The sequence below is a fragment of the Phoenix dactylifera genome, chromosome 1 (assembly GCF_051530095.1).
Source record: "Phoenix dactylifera cultivar Ajwa chromosome 1, Ajwa_hap1_PhDact_Kaust_v1.1, whole genome shotgun sequence".
Taxonomy (NCBI): domain Eukaryota; kingdom Viridiplantae; phylum Streptophyta; class Magnoliopsida; order Arecales; family Arecaceae; genus Phoenix; species Phoenix dactylifera.
This window is the reverse complement of record NC_143190.1, coordinates 58674642-58689893: the sequence shown is the minus strand read 5'-3', so window position 1 is coordinate 58689893 and position 15252 is coordinate 58674642.

Genomic DNA, 15252 nt, shown 5'->3' with positions numbered 1-15252 from the left:
CGCTGAAGAGGAGCTTGACGCGTGATTATTTGGGAGGAGCTGGAAACATTGATCCGGAAAAGAGGAAGCTGCGGGATCACTGGAAAGCATCACGGGATACTGGGAGCTGACTCGGAATTCCTTCTTTGGACCACGGAAGCGTGGGATGCATCACGGGATGGACGTGGGAGGCTGAAGAGCGCTGCTGGATACTTGGATGCGGGAATGGAATGAGCTGTAGACGCTGCTGGGAGGAAGAAGAACAGTGAAGTAAAAAAAAATCCCGTAACACTGTTCATATGAACAGTGTTTTTACGTAACACTATTCATATGAACAGTGTTTTCACGGAACACTGTTTATATGAACAGTATCATCTCGGAATACTGTTCATATGAACAGTGATTTCAGCATGAATAGTAATTTCAGGAATGAATATTATTTTTAGCTATTCTTCATGGGATTGGAGATTAAAAAGTTCTTTTTTTCTTTGTGATGAAGTGAGAGTGGGAATCTCTATTTCGGAAGAGTGCGGATGCTAATCCGGAAAGGAGGGAACGCGAGGATCACTGGGAGATCGCACGCGGGTTCGGATGTTTGGGTGCAAATATGCTTGATCAGATCATGACAGGATTGGGCCCGCGCGGTTTGGGGCTATGATGCATCCCTCTAAACCCTACCAAATGTGCATTTAAACTTTAATTTATACTAACCTGTGTCAAACCCAAATATAACATTATTTAAGTGAATTTATTATTATCGGTTAGCAAAAACACTAATTTTGGTGACATGTAGGTCGCACTTTTGTGCTCTCATCAGTTTATATCCATTATATTCTATTTTATTTATATTATATATATATATATATATTATATCTATTCTATATTGCATTTGAAGAATAGTTAAAAAGATTACACCTCGTCCATTGTGTGGGTTATATAGTAGTGCGTGTTTATATATATACACATACTAAAATAAAGGCTTTGCTTACATAGAGCTCTTCATTTACTACGTGAACGCCTATATTAGATAATATTATTAGTAGGACTTTTTATTTTGGATAATAAATATCACTAATATTTAATTTAGTTCTTTATCAAAATTCAACAATATAAATCATTAATAAGAAGCTTATTAGCTTATTAAATCATATTAAATAATTTTTTATTAGTACTACTAAATTAATATAGAAATCAATGATATTATTAATAAATATATATTTTCTTAATATATGTTGATATAAATAAAAAATATTTTTGATTAGTATATACCTTGCCCATATTCCGCACAAATCATTAGATAACACCTATATTTTATTATTTATTATTATATTTGTATGATCATGATCTTACTTAAGAAGTGAAAGCACGACCACTAATTATTTTGCTATATTGCATTTATATATCCCCTATATGCGATGCATTTCTATTTCTTATTATACACAAATTGGATCATGATCTTATCATTTTATAATAATTTATTATTTTACTATCTCAATAGATATACATATCACATTAAAATTTGTATAGTGATAATATATTATACAATTAATAATAAATTTTATTTTAGAAAATAATTAGGCTCAGAATAGGTAGGTTCATTACCGTCAGCTCGAACAGCATCTAGTCCAACATCAGCTCCACTTCCAAGTGCGCCTACTCCACTGCCAAGTTCATGAACTCTAGTAGTGCCCTTTTGCCTCACATTTTTCTCCTTATTCCTAGCTTCCAGATATTCTTCATCGTCTGTCATGAGCTCATCAATACTCAAAATCTCCTCAATTTTTATGTGGCTCCATTGGCATGTAGTCAGGATCACCATCTTCATTAGCAAGATTGTCACCATCTTTCACAAAGTGGTTGTGAAAGATGCATTGCATGCATCCAAGCCTTATCCATGTAGTCCAATACATGCATTGTGGACACCTGTTTCGTTTGGTACATGGTAGGCAGCTCACAAGGTTGCCATTTTTGTTCACTATGTGGAGGCTCAGTTTGTGTTAAGTTTTTCATTCACCATGTGGACATCCATATTAACGATATCATTGATATGGTCCTTATTTTGGATAATAACATAACACACACATACTAAAATAGAGGCTAAGTTCTCTATGCACCATGTGGATGCTCAAATTAAAATTAATGATATCATTAATATGTTCTTTATTTTGAATAATAAATAGGGTTCTTATATCTATTCTATTTGATTATATATTTATTATCTAGTATGTTTATTATCCACTATAATAATTAAATGAAAGCTCAATATGTGTCGAGCTCTCCATTCACCACAAAGATGCCCATATTAAAAACATTATTTAATAGAGTTCTTATTTTAGAAAATAATTTGACGTTTATGTTCGCCCGATTCCTGCCTACCTAAAAATATGCTAGACAGATCGTTGTTAGAACCGACGAACAAAAGTTAAATTTAATTATACTCTTACCTTTCCTACTCGAAGAATAGCGGTTGTAAGAGGTCGATCCACAGGGAGGCGATTGGAGTTGCATAAAAATTAGAACATTCACTCGGATTTGAAATCGATTTTTGGATAATAAAAGAAAAACATTATGTTGAAGATGTTGAATATTTTCTAGCCTACCGAAGAATTATTTTTCATTTGAAAATAACGAAAAGACAAATACTTGAAATAGAAGAGCATTTATAAATTCATGAAATATTTAATTATTCAAAGGAAAACTTTGACATGGATGAAAACAATGCTTAAGAAGATTGAAGCTTGGAACATAAATTGCATAAAGGAAAATTAGATGTATTGCATAAAAAGAAAAATTTAACGATTGCATAAAGAAAATAGAAATTTAACTAAACCTAGAACAAGGATTGCATGAAAGAAATTGATTGATTTCATAAAAAGGAATGATTACAAAAAAAATAAAATGAAGTTTTGAAGCCTAGTGCTTCCTCCTTCCACAAGAATAAAACATAAAAACCAAGAAAGAAAAATAAGAAAACTCTCCTTCCTTCCTTCCCTAATTTTTTATTCTTTCTTTTCAACCCGAAACAGAGCCATGCTCTGTTTCTTTTTTTCTTTTTCTCACAAACAGGGCCTTCCCCTCTTTCTTCGCCTCAACCGAGAGCTCCTCCTATTTATAGATCAATCCTTGAAGCGTCGAGAGGGGGAGAGTGCGTGATTGCTGGGATCCGCTGGCTGGAGAGCTGAGATTCCGAGATCGATCGCGGAAGGAAGCTGGGCACGGTGCGGTTGGAGTGCGCTGGCAGCGACGCGGATGGTGCGGACGGAGGCTTGATTGCTGGAGAGACGCCGCGGGACCACTGCTAGCATCACGGAAGAGGGGAAAACGTGGTGCGGGATCGCCGGATCACGGAATGAAGGAGGCGTTGATGAAGCCGAAGGAGGGAGGAGCTGGCTGCGTTCGATCGGACGTGGGCGGCTTGGATCACGGAGGAGACGCTGATCCGGAAACTAGGAACGCGCTGAAGAGGAGCTTGACGCGTGATTATTTGGGAGGAGCTGGAAACATTGATCCGGAAAAGAGGAAGCTGCGGGATCACTGGAAAGCATCACGGGATACTGGGAGCTGACTCGGAATTCCTTCTTTGGACCACGGAAGCGTGGGATGCATCACGGGATGGACGTGGGAGGCTGAAGAGCGCTGCTGGATACTTGGATGCGGGAATGGAATGAGCTGTAGACGCTGCTGGGAGGAAGAAGAACAGTGAAGTAAAAAAAAATCCCGTAACACTGTTCATATGAACAGTGTTTTTTACGTAACACTATTCATATGAACAGTGTTTTCACGGAACACTGTTTATATGAACAGTATCATCTCGGAATACTGTTCATATGAACAGTGATTTCAGCATGAATAGTAATTTCAGGAATGAATATTATTTTTAGCTATTCTTCATGGGATTGGAGATTAAAAAGTTCTTTTTTTCTTTGTGATGAAGTGAGAGTGGGAATCTCTATTTCGGAAGAGTGCGGATGCTAATCCGGAAAGGAGGGAACGCGAGGATCACTGGGAGATCGCACGCGGGTTCGAATGTTTGGGTGCAAATGTGCTTGATCAGATCATGACAGGATTGGGCCCGCGCGGTTTGGGGCTATGATGCATCCCTCTAAACCCTACCAAATGTGCATTTAAACTTTAATTTATACTAACCTGTGTCAAACCCAAATATAATATTATTTAAGTGAATTTATTATTATCGGTTAGCAAAAATACTAATTTTGGTGACATGTAGGTCGCACTTTTGTGCTCTCATCACACCCCCCAACTAGCTTATTGCTAGTCTCTAGCAATTAACAAGCAAATGATAAAATGAGGGCACAAAAAGATGTAGTCTAACTTATGATTTTTTCTCTCTCTTTTTTTTTTTTAAATTGAAGCTAAATACACAAACTAAGATATGTACCCATTTTCGTAGGGAGTCACGATTGCACTTAGCACATGCAACAAGCCTTTAAACCCCTAGGTTACCCTAGTGGACGAGTGTTGTCTCGTGAGGGTTTGCAGTGAAGTTACCCACAAACTTCATTAGTCAGGGATTTCCAATTTTTAACTCAAAATTTGAACAAGTATTACTGTATGAAACTAGAATTGCAAGGACAATAGAGACTTGTTGCTATTATGTTTAAACAGACTCTAACTCAAGTTTTATTACACCCCATCTATCTGCTAACAAGTTAAGAATGTAGTGAGGTGCAAGATAGTATCATATAAATGAGTGGCTTTCACTTACTTCCAACATGATTACTCCAATTTTCAAGACTTTCTAGAGTTAAATGGTAATGAACACCCCATGTTTATTTATTTATTTATATCAGACTGAATGCTAAGAAGAATGACTTGTGCAATATCTAGCCTTATTAAGCTTTCTAGCTGACCCATGTAGCGAGTATTAGGCCAATGACTCCCGATCCAGATGGCTCAGGGCACTAGGTGTAGAGACACCCTAACAGGCTTAATAGCTCAAGTTAACTAGGCTTCAAGGCCAAATTAGTCACTCAGAGTTTAATCTCAATCATCCTCACCTTTTTACGCGAACACTCGCTGCTTGCCAGGCAAGAGGCCCGGTTACTCAGTGAGAAGACTTAAAATAAACTCATTATTTTTATTTTATTTTATTTTTTTTTTCTTTTTTTTTTTGATTAGGGTGTTCATCACACATATAACTTTAAATTATCCCGAAGATTAAAAGTATTCATATTAGTTGCAAGTATACATACCCCACTATTCATATGCTTACGTGTTGGTGCTAAATCATCTTGTAACATGTTAGCAGAAGATAGGTGGGACAGAAATTCAAGTTAGAACTGCTATCATATTCCTTAACTCAAAGCTATTGTCAAAGCAATTCCTGGTTTGTACAGCCAAAAAGATTAGAGTTTGAGTTAAAAATTTGAACTATTTTTTTTTTTAATTTTAATTTTAATTTTAATTTTTTTTTATTTTTTTTTTAATTAAAAATATTCTCACCCCCATACCTAAATCTAACATTGTCCTCAATGTTAAAGAAAATTTAAAGCAGTAATAGGACAGGAGAAGTTACTTGATAGGGGGGGTAAAGTGATAATTGGGGCCAAAAATCCTCAAACCTGCATATTAGTAATTTATTAATTTTTTTTTATTTTTATTTTTATTTTTATTTTTATATATATATTTATATAATATTTATATGTTGGGTTGCATCCCTTTCAAACTAATGAAATTTGGGTAGCATATTTATTGTCGCAGCCCGAATTTCAAATTGGGCTGCGTTATTTATTGGCAACACTGTAGGTGGACTAGCGGATGCAGGAGCGAATAATTCAATCAGGGTTCTAATATGATCACCCATTGTAGAGATTGGTGGTTGATCAATAATTCGTCGGATGTGACGATACTTTTTTCCAACCTCTGGGTTAAATGGTGTTAACTTACCCCTTAATGATTTTCTACCATGCATACATTATCCACAACTTAATTAGACTCGACTCCTAAACGAAATCCTAAAAGAAAAGAAGGGCTAGACACAGCTGACCACAACCAACACCACACAACAATTTGATCCTATTAGTCTTAGAACTAAGTGAGGTTTAGTAGCTTCTTAAATCTAGTTGCACAGAGACTTATCAGGTTAAAAAAGTTCCTGAAATTCTCTCTAGATTAGACAACTCCTAATCTCCCTTTCAGATTAAGCTTGAGCTTACCAGTTAAGTGATCCAGTAACCAGTGACCAGGAAAGTCCCGGGGTGTGTGGTGGTGCCAGAAGGGATACACCGATACCACAATACCCGTAACAGTTCTCACTGTTGTAAAACTTTCCTAGACATCACCAATTACTAAATCCTCACTGGAGTGGCTTTCAGCCGCTTCTTTCCAAGAGCCTAATTGAGCTCGAAAACCCTAAGGCCAACGTCTAATTTGATTTTAATTTAATTTGGCTTAGGATAAGTATGCAAGGTGGTGATTTTTTTGGGCTAAGGACAGGTAATGACTTCCCGACCTTATCTTTTTAATGGGTTTTGCCCTTAAGTTATTTTATGCAAATGCTTAATACTAAATGCAACAAATAATCAATAATTTTTTAAAGTTTATGCAATGTCATTAGGTTGTATTGATTAAATGAGCAAGCAATTTTTTTTAACTTTTTTTTAAAAAAATTATTTTTTTAATTTTTTTTTAATTTTTTTTTTTAAAATTTTTTTATAGCAATAACTTGGATGTAAACTAAACACAATCCTTATGTGTCAGTCAATCTCCGAATGCCCGTTGAATAAGCTCTGGAGATTACTCCGTGAGGAGCCCCAATAGAGGTATGATCACCTCGGGGGATTGCACCCTATCAATTACTAGCAAAAATAATATTTTTTTTTGATTTAATTTTTTTAACTTTTTTTTTAACTTTAAATTTCAAATTTCGAATCACAGAATTCAAATTTTGAATTTAAATTTTTGAATTTTTGAATTTTGGAAATTTTTTTTCAATCAATTTTTTTTAATTATTTTTTTTTTAAATTTTAATTTTTTTTTTAATTTCAAATTTCGAATTTCAGAATTCAAATTTTGAATTTAAATTTTTAAATTTTAAAATTTTGGAATTTTTTTTGAATTTTAATTTTTTTTTCAAAATTTTAAATTCCGAATTTCAAATTTCAGAATTTAATAACTACGAAATTATTAACTAAAAATAATCAAAATAAGGAAAATTAATAAAAATAAAAACTTACTACCGGAGTGCGTTCACTCCGGACATCCAAAATTCGATTTGATCTTTGTGATCGTTCTTGCTTCTCGATTTGCCTCCCCGGCAACGGCGCCAAAATTTTGTTCGCCCGATTCCTGCCTACCTAAAAATATGCTAGACAGATCGTTGTTAGAACCGACGAACAAAAGTTAAATTTAATTATACTCTTACCTTTCCTACTCGAAGAATAGCGGTTGTAAGAGGTCGATCCACAGGGAGGCGATTGGAGTTGCATAAAAATTAGAACATTCACTCGGATTTGAAATCGATTTTTGGATAATAAAAGAAAAACATTATGTTGAAGATGTTGAATATTTTCTAGCCTACCGAAGAATTATTTTTCATTTGAAAATAACGAAAAGACAAATACTTGAAATAGAAGAGCATTTATAAATTCATGAAATATTTAATTATTCAAAGGAAAACTTTGACATGGATGAAAACAATGCTTAAGAAGATTGAAGCTTGGAACATAAATTGCATAAAGGAAAATTAGATGTATTGCATAAAAAGAAAAATTTAACGATTGCATAAAGAAAATAGAAATTTAACTAAACCTAGAACAAGGATTGCATGAAAGAAATTGATTGATTTCATAAAAAGGAATGATTACAAAAAAAATAAAATGAAGTTTGGAAGCCTAGTACTTCCTCCTTCCACAAGAATAAAACATAAAAACCAAGAAAGAAAAATAAGAAAACTCTCCTTCCTTCCTTCCCTAATTTTTTATTCTTTCTTTTCAACCCGAAACAGAGCCATGCTCTGTTTCTTTTTTTCTTTTTCTCACAAACAGGGCCTTCCCCTCTTTCTTCGCCTCAACCGAGAGCTCCTCCTATTTATAGATCAATCCTTGAAGCGTCGAGAGGGGGAGAGTGCGTGATTGCTGGGATCCGCTGGCTGGAGAGCTGAGATTCCGAGATCGATCGCGGAAGGAAGCTGGGCACGGTGCGGTTGGAGTGCGCTGGCAGCGACGCGGATGGTGCGGACGGAGGCTTGATTGCTGGAGAGACGCCGCGGGACCACTGCTAGCATCACGGAAGAGGGGAAAACGTGGTGCGGGATCGCCGGATCACGGAATGAAGGAGGCGTTGATGAAGCCGAAGGAGGGAGGAGCTGGCTGCGTTCGATCGGACGTGGGCGGCTTGGATCACGGAGGAGACGCTGATCCGGAAACTAGGAACGCGCTGAAGAGGAGCTTGACGCGTGATTATTTGGGAGGAGCTGGAAACATTGATCCGGAAAAGAGGAAGCTGCGGGATCACTGGAAAGCATCACGGGATACTGGGAGCTGACTCGGAATTCCTTCTTTGGACCACGGAAGCGTGGGATGCATCACGGGATGGACGTGGGAGGCTGAAGAGCGCTGCTGGATACTTGGATGCGGGAATGGAATGAGCTGTAGACGCTGCTGGGAGGAAGAAGAACAGTGAAGTAAAAAAAAATCCCGTAACACTGTTCATATGAACAGTGTTTTTACGTAACACTATTCATATGAACAGTGTTTTCACGGAACACTGTTTATATGAACAGTATCATCTCGGAATACTGTTCATATGAACAGTGATTTCAGCATGAATAGTAATTTCAGGAATGAATATTATTTTTAGCTATTCTTCATGGGATTGGAGATTAAAAAGTTCTTTTTTTCTTTGTGATGAAGTGAGAGTGGGAATCTCTATTTCGGAAGAGTGCGGATGCTAATCCGGAAAGGAGGGAACGCGAGGATCACTGGGAGATCGCACGCGGGTTCGGATGTTTGGGTGCAAATATGCTTGATCAGATCATGACAGGATTGGGCCCGCGCGGTTTGGGGCTATGATGCATCCCTCTAAACCCTACCAAATGTGCATTTAAACTTTAATTTATACTAACCTGTGTCAAACCCAAATATAACATTATTTAAGTGAATTTATTATTATCGGTTAGCAAAAACACTAATTTTGGTGACATGTAGGTCGCACTTTTGTGCTCTCATCAGTTTATATCCATTATATTCTATTTTATTTATATTATATATATATATATATATTATATCTATTCTATATTGCATTTGAAGAATAGTTAAAAAGATTACACCTCGTCCATTGTGTGGGTTATATAGTAGTGCGTGTTTATATATATACACATACTAAAATAAAGGCTTTGCTTACATAGAGCTCTTCATTTACTACGTGAACGCCTATATTAGATAATATTATTAGTAGGACTTTTTATTTTGGATAATAAATATCACTAATATTTAATTTAGTTCTTTATCAAAATTCAACAATATAAATCATTAATAAGAAGCTTATTAGCTTATTAAATCATATTAAATAATTTTTTATTAGTACTACTAAATTAATATAGAAATCAATGATATTATTAATAAATATATATTTTCTTAATATATGTTGATATAAATAAAAAATATTTTTGATTAGTATATACCTTGCCCATATTCCGCACAAATCATTAGATAACACCTATATTTTATTATTTATTATTATATTTGTATGATCATGATCTTACTTAAGAAGTGAAAGCACGACCACTAATTATTTTGCTATATTGCATTTATATATCCCCTATATGCGATGCATTTCTATTTCTTATTATACACAAATTGGATCATGATCTTATCATTTTATAATAATTTATTATTTTACTATCTCAATAGATATACATATCACATTAAAATTTGTATAGTGATAATATATTATACAATTAATAATAAATTTTATTTTAGAAAATAATTAGGCTCAGAATAGGTAGGTTCATTACCGTCAGCTCGAACAGCATCTAGTCCAACATCAGCTCCACTTCCAAGTGCGCCTACTCCACTGCCAAGTTCATGAACTCTAGTAGTGCCCTTTTGCCTCACATTTTTCTCCTTATTCCTAGCTTCCAGATATTCTTCATCGTCTGTCATGAGCTCATCAATACTCAAAATCTCCTCAATTTTTATGTGGCTCCATTGGCATGTAGTCAGGATCACCATCTTCATTAGCAAGATTGTCACCATAAGTACTACAACCTGACTATTTACATTAGTTTGTGTTTCACCCAGAGCATCAGTAACCATAACCTCGGCATCAGACCCCTTACTTTCAACTACATTTTTACCCTTCAAGTTCTGAGCAACCATAACTTCTACATACATCACTATAGGCCCATGTTGAAGTGCAATAGGTACCATTTCCATAACTCCAATATCACTTCTAATTTCTCCAACACCCTTATTTACATTCATGTCTGGAATTCTTTTGACACCCTAGCTCCTTGACCATGTCTATCAACTTAGTGTATAAAATAAAATTTGGATCATAATTGTCCCACATATCAACCTTGCCTCCTAGGTATGTCAATTTCAGATGCCTTTGCAAAGCACCCTACGATGCTTCTGTATGTTGAACCTATCTCTCATTCTATATAAAAAAATCATACTGTTAACACTATTAGCAAAAATACAATATAAAGTTCATTAACTCAATCTAGTCTCCCCCCTTTAAGCAAGTAGAAAGAAAGGGCAACCAAGAAGAAGTTCCCAAAATGCAAACCCTAATCTCAACCCTCACCTCCTCACTCTTTCTCCTCTCTCTCTCCCTCCCCATTTCTCTCCTTCCTATCTACTTTTCATGCTTAAGGCAGTTGACGTCATTGCTAAAACGTTTACATATCAGTTTCATGTTTGTCCATTAATAGTAAAATTGGATGCTGGTTGATGCAAATATTAATATTATTATAATTTATAAAATATTTTTATGCTTAAGACGGTTGACGTCCTTGTTAAAATGTTTACACCTTCATTTCATATTTGTCCATTAATGGTAAAATTGGATGCTAGTTGATGGCAGTATAGCATTATAACACATTATAAAATATACGTACTCAATTGAAAAAAATTGAACGATATGATAAATTTGAACTGAGCCCTAAAAGTATAGAATTTTTTTTTGAAGTAATAAGCCTGCTTTTTTTGATGGAACAATCTATTCTCTGGTGGACCTAGTCAGTTGTGCCGGTGAAACTATCGTTACTGAAGCTTCCATCTTGGCGGTGTCGATGGCTGAGAAGGGGTTCGATGGTGGCAAGCCGGTGGGTGGCCGACTGGACTCGGGCCCAAATGCAGACAGATGGGATCATGAATCGATGGTGAGGAAGGCAATGGTGGTTGTGTTGGGAGGTGGTTCGAGAAGAGAAGAAGGAGAGGGGGTTGGTGATGGGCAAACCTAGTTAGGTGAGAATGGCATTAGGGCCCTGTGCGGTGAGGAGCAGGTGTTAGAGTTGCAGCATGGTGCAGAATGAAGATCCTTGTGTGGAACTGCAGGGGAGCGGGCATGCCCTCTTTCAACACCTCGTTTAGAAGATTGATCCATATGAACGACCCGAACATTTATTTCTTGTCTAAGTTGCGGCTTTCAGGAGACAGCCTCCATTGAGCTTAGCATCACTTTGCTGCCGCTTGGTGCCCTTTGCTATTGAGTCTCAGGGTCAGGTGGCATCATCGTTTTGTGGAAGCAGGATGTTGCTACTATGGATGTGTTCCGCAATTACCCCCAGCAAGTTATAATGGTAATTTCAGAACCTAATGAAACTCTTTGGATTATGTCTGGAGTGTATGCTAGCACAGATTACAGAGTGAGGAGGGCTCTTTGGGGTGAGGTCACCAACCTTGTCTCTTAGGAGATCCCAACCTTGGTTGCTGGTAATTTTAACTACATCCAGGGGCCCACTAAGAAGATAGGTGGCAAGGTGTACATCGACAAAGTGGAGAGAAGGAAGTTTTGTGACTTTTCTGGCGGCGAATGGTTTGGTGGATCTTGGGTTCTCTGAGCCGAGGTTCACCTGGTGCAACAACCGTTCAGACCATGCCAGGGTGTGGAAGATGATAGATAGGCCTGTTACGTCAGCATGTTGGATCCAGTGTTTCTCCACTTATCAGGTTCGCCATCTTTTTGGATTCCTTCGGATCACCGTCCCTTCTGATTCGAGGTGTAGTTGTCGGATCCCTAGCCCTGGGATATTGTTCGAGGGGCCTGGGGGACTCTGATGTGAAGGGATGCCATGCAGAGGGTTTCACAAGTTGGAGCTCACCAAACGGACTGCGTAGATGGAATTGAGAGGAGGTGGACGACATCTTCAGACGCTTGGATGAGATGGAGGCTTCCAGCGTTGATATTCATGGGAGTGAGGATAGTAGTAGCGAGCTGTCGGAGGCCGACATGGTTGTTCTTTATCAGAAGCTAACTATGCATCACTCTTTCTTGCGGCAGCAAGAGGTTTTTTAGAAACAGAAGTCCATAGTCTAGTGGATCTGGAAAGGGGATAGGGACACTTGTTTCTTCCACCGGTCAACTATCATTAGGAGGTAGAGGAACATGATCCAATCCTTGAAAGATATGGCTGAGCAAAGAGTGGAGGAGGAAAGCAGGGTTAGACATTCTATTTTACTTCTTCAGGTTCAGATGGATAGAGGATAGTAGCCCGAGGATGGTTGCCTACTTTCTGCTGCCGGATGTTGGGGTTGGGACGATGGAGAATGCAAACCTGATTTGGCCGGTCTTTGAGAGTGAGATGCGAGGGGCCCTTTGGGCCTTGGCGGAGGAAAAAGCTCTAGAGCCAGACGACTTCCCTCTGCTCTTTTACAGAAGGTATTGGTGCATCATCTGAAGGGCAGTGGTGGAGGCAGTCCAGTTGTTCTATAGCACGACATCGATGATAGATGCTTGAAAGGCTACCTATGTCACTCTCATTCAAAAATGCCAGGATGTGACGGAGCCCGACCATTTCAAGCTGATTAGTCTTTGCACTACTCTTTAAAAGATAGTAGCGAAGATTATGGTGGGAAGGATGAAGCCGTTGTTTCTTGGACTCATCAAGCAGGAGCAATGGGCGTTTGTGGGGAGTTATAGCATTACCGACAACGTCCTGATTGCCCGAGAGATGATGTGGGATTTGCAGCATGCTCCGAGACGACGGAGCTATATGGCAGTGAAGCTGGATATGGAGAAAGCCTACGATAGAGTCCGTTAGGACTTCCTCATATTTGCTCTGGAGAGTTTTGGCTTCCACGAGACCTGGATTAGTTGGGTTCTTGGCTGTGTGCAGAGGCCATCTTTTCCATCATGATCAATGGGACGTCGTTGTCATTCTTCCACTCCACCATCGGGCTATGTCAAGGTTGCCCCTTTTCCCCTTATCTGTTCATTATCTGCACTGATGTGTTATCTCGTATCTTATGGGTTGCGTGTCAGGAGCAGGAGATGGACGCCTACGTGCTAGCCTCCGGTGCTTGACCGATCTCTCATCTTTTGTTTGTAGACGGCTATCTTCTTTTAGTCAGGGTGAGGACGAGGGACACATTGACCCTCAGAGGTGTCTTGGAGGACAATTGCGTGGCATTAGGTCTCTACTTCAGTCTGAAGACAGAGTCACAGGTGAAGTAGGCTATCAAGGGGACCCTTGGCATGAGGGAGCAAGAGGGGCCATGGAGTTACCTAGGTGTTCCTATCATTGGCAGGAGACTGCAGGTGTTGAAGTGCCTCAGCATGGTGCTGTGCATCCAGGAGCGACTTGAGGGTTGGAGAGCGGCCTCATTATCTATGATGGGGAGGCTGTCGTTGGTGAGATCAATCCTGAGCTCCATGTCGATTTTTCTCATGTCCAATACAGTCATTCTAAAGACTATATTGACGAGGATTGAGTGTCTTCTCTAGAGCTTCCTATGGGGCTTATATGGTAGAGGACATGGAGTGCACTTGCTGCATGGGAGACGATCTGCTAGTCGACTAGAAAAAGAGGGCTGGGTGTCTAGTCTCTTCTCACGAGGAGAGAGGTGTTGATTGCTTGACATGCGGCAAGACTAGTTCTTGAGTCGCAGTACTTCTGGAGTCAAGTGATGACTACCCATTGTTGACTGATTATGGCAGGTGGGGTAGCTCAGAGTGCCGAAGGTGCTCCTTCATCCATCAGAAGATCTGTAGGTACGTGCCCACTATCGTGGCTAAAACTAGATGGTTGATTAGTGATGGGTGCAGTGTGGATGTTGTAGAGGACTCTTAGGTGGATACTTTCTCGGTGAGACTCTGGTCGACCATGGTCAATGTTGAGGTCGTAGATGGTTTGCGGTTTTACGATCTCCTCCGCCCTGAAGGGGTTGGGTGGGACGCCAGCCGAATCGACCATCTATTTGGTGAGCACCTCGCGGAGAGAGTCCAGTCGCTGGCGGTTCTAGGGAGTGTCGGTCCGGATGTGAGGATTTGGGGTACGTCCTACATTCTCAGGGTTAGAGTGAGAGACATTTATGACCTCCTTCAATGCAAGCAGCATCCAAGGTAGGATTGCATCTAAATTTGGAGTTTTGGTCTTCACCCGAGGTTTGCCTTACTCCTTTGGAAGGTGGTTTGGGGTCGGTGTGGACTAGCCATCAAACCGTTCTACCTTGGGTGCTAGGTGGAGGAGACCGTGAACCACATTCTTTTTCAGTGCAATCGAGCTATGAGAGTTTGGAGACTTGTCGATATCCCGCCGGATGCTCGGTGCCAGTCAGACCCTTTCACGTAGATGCTTAGACGGTGGGATGCCACTCCTCAGACCTGATATATGGCCATTGTGATGACTTATATTGCTTACCACATTTGGCTCGCTAGGAACACCTGGACCTTTGGAGAAAACAGTCCTACATTTAGAGCGGGATGGTGTGCAGGTGGCGGAGATCAGCCATGCAGATTCATCGGACATGCCTTTAATATCTCGGGGCATCTGATGTTCTACATATGCTTTTGTAGCACCACAGATGGTGTTCATCACTTGAGAGCCCCCACTTCCGAGTTTTCTTAAAGTCAACTTCGATAGATGTGTGTTGGATAGTGGCGAGAGGGGTGGTGCGAGCTTTGTGATGAAAGGCTTAGACTCTAGGGTGGTTACAGCTGGTGTGTCTCAGATCTTTGATATTTCTGTTTCTAGGGCGAAGTTGAGAGCAACTTGAGTTGGTCTCTATCAAGCTCGATACTGCGAGCCAATTTAGTCTTGCTGGAAGATGACTCGGCTATAATAATCGGTTGGATCTAGATGCATCA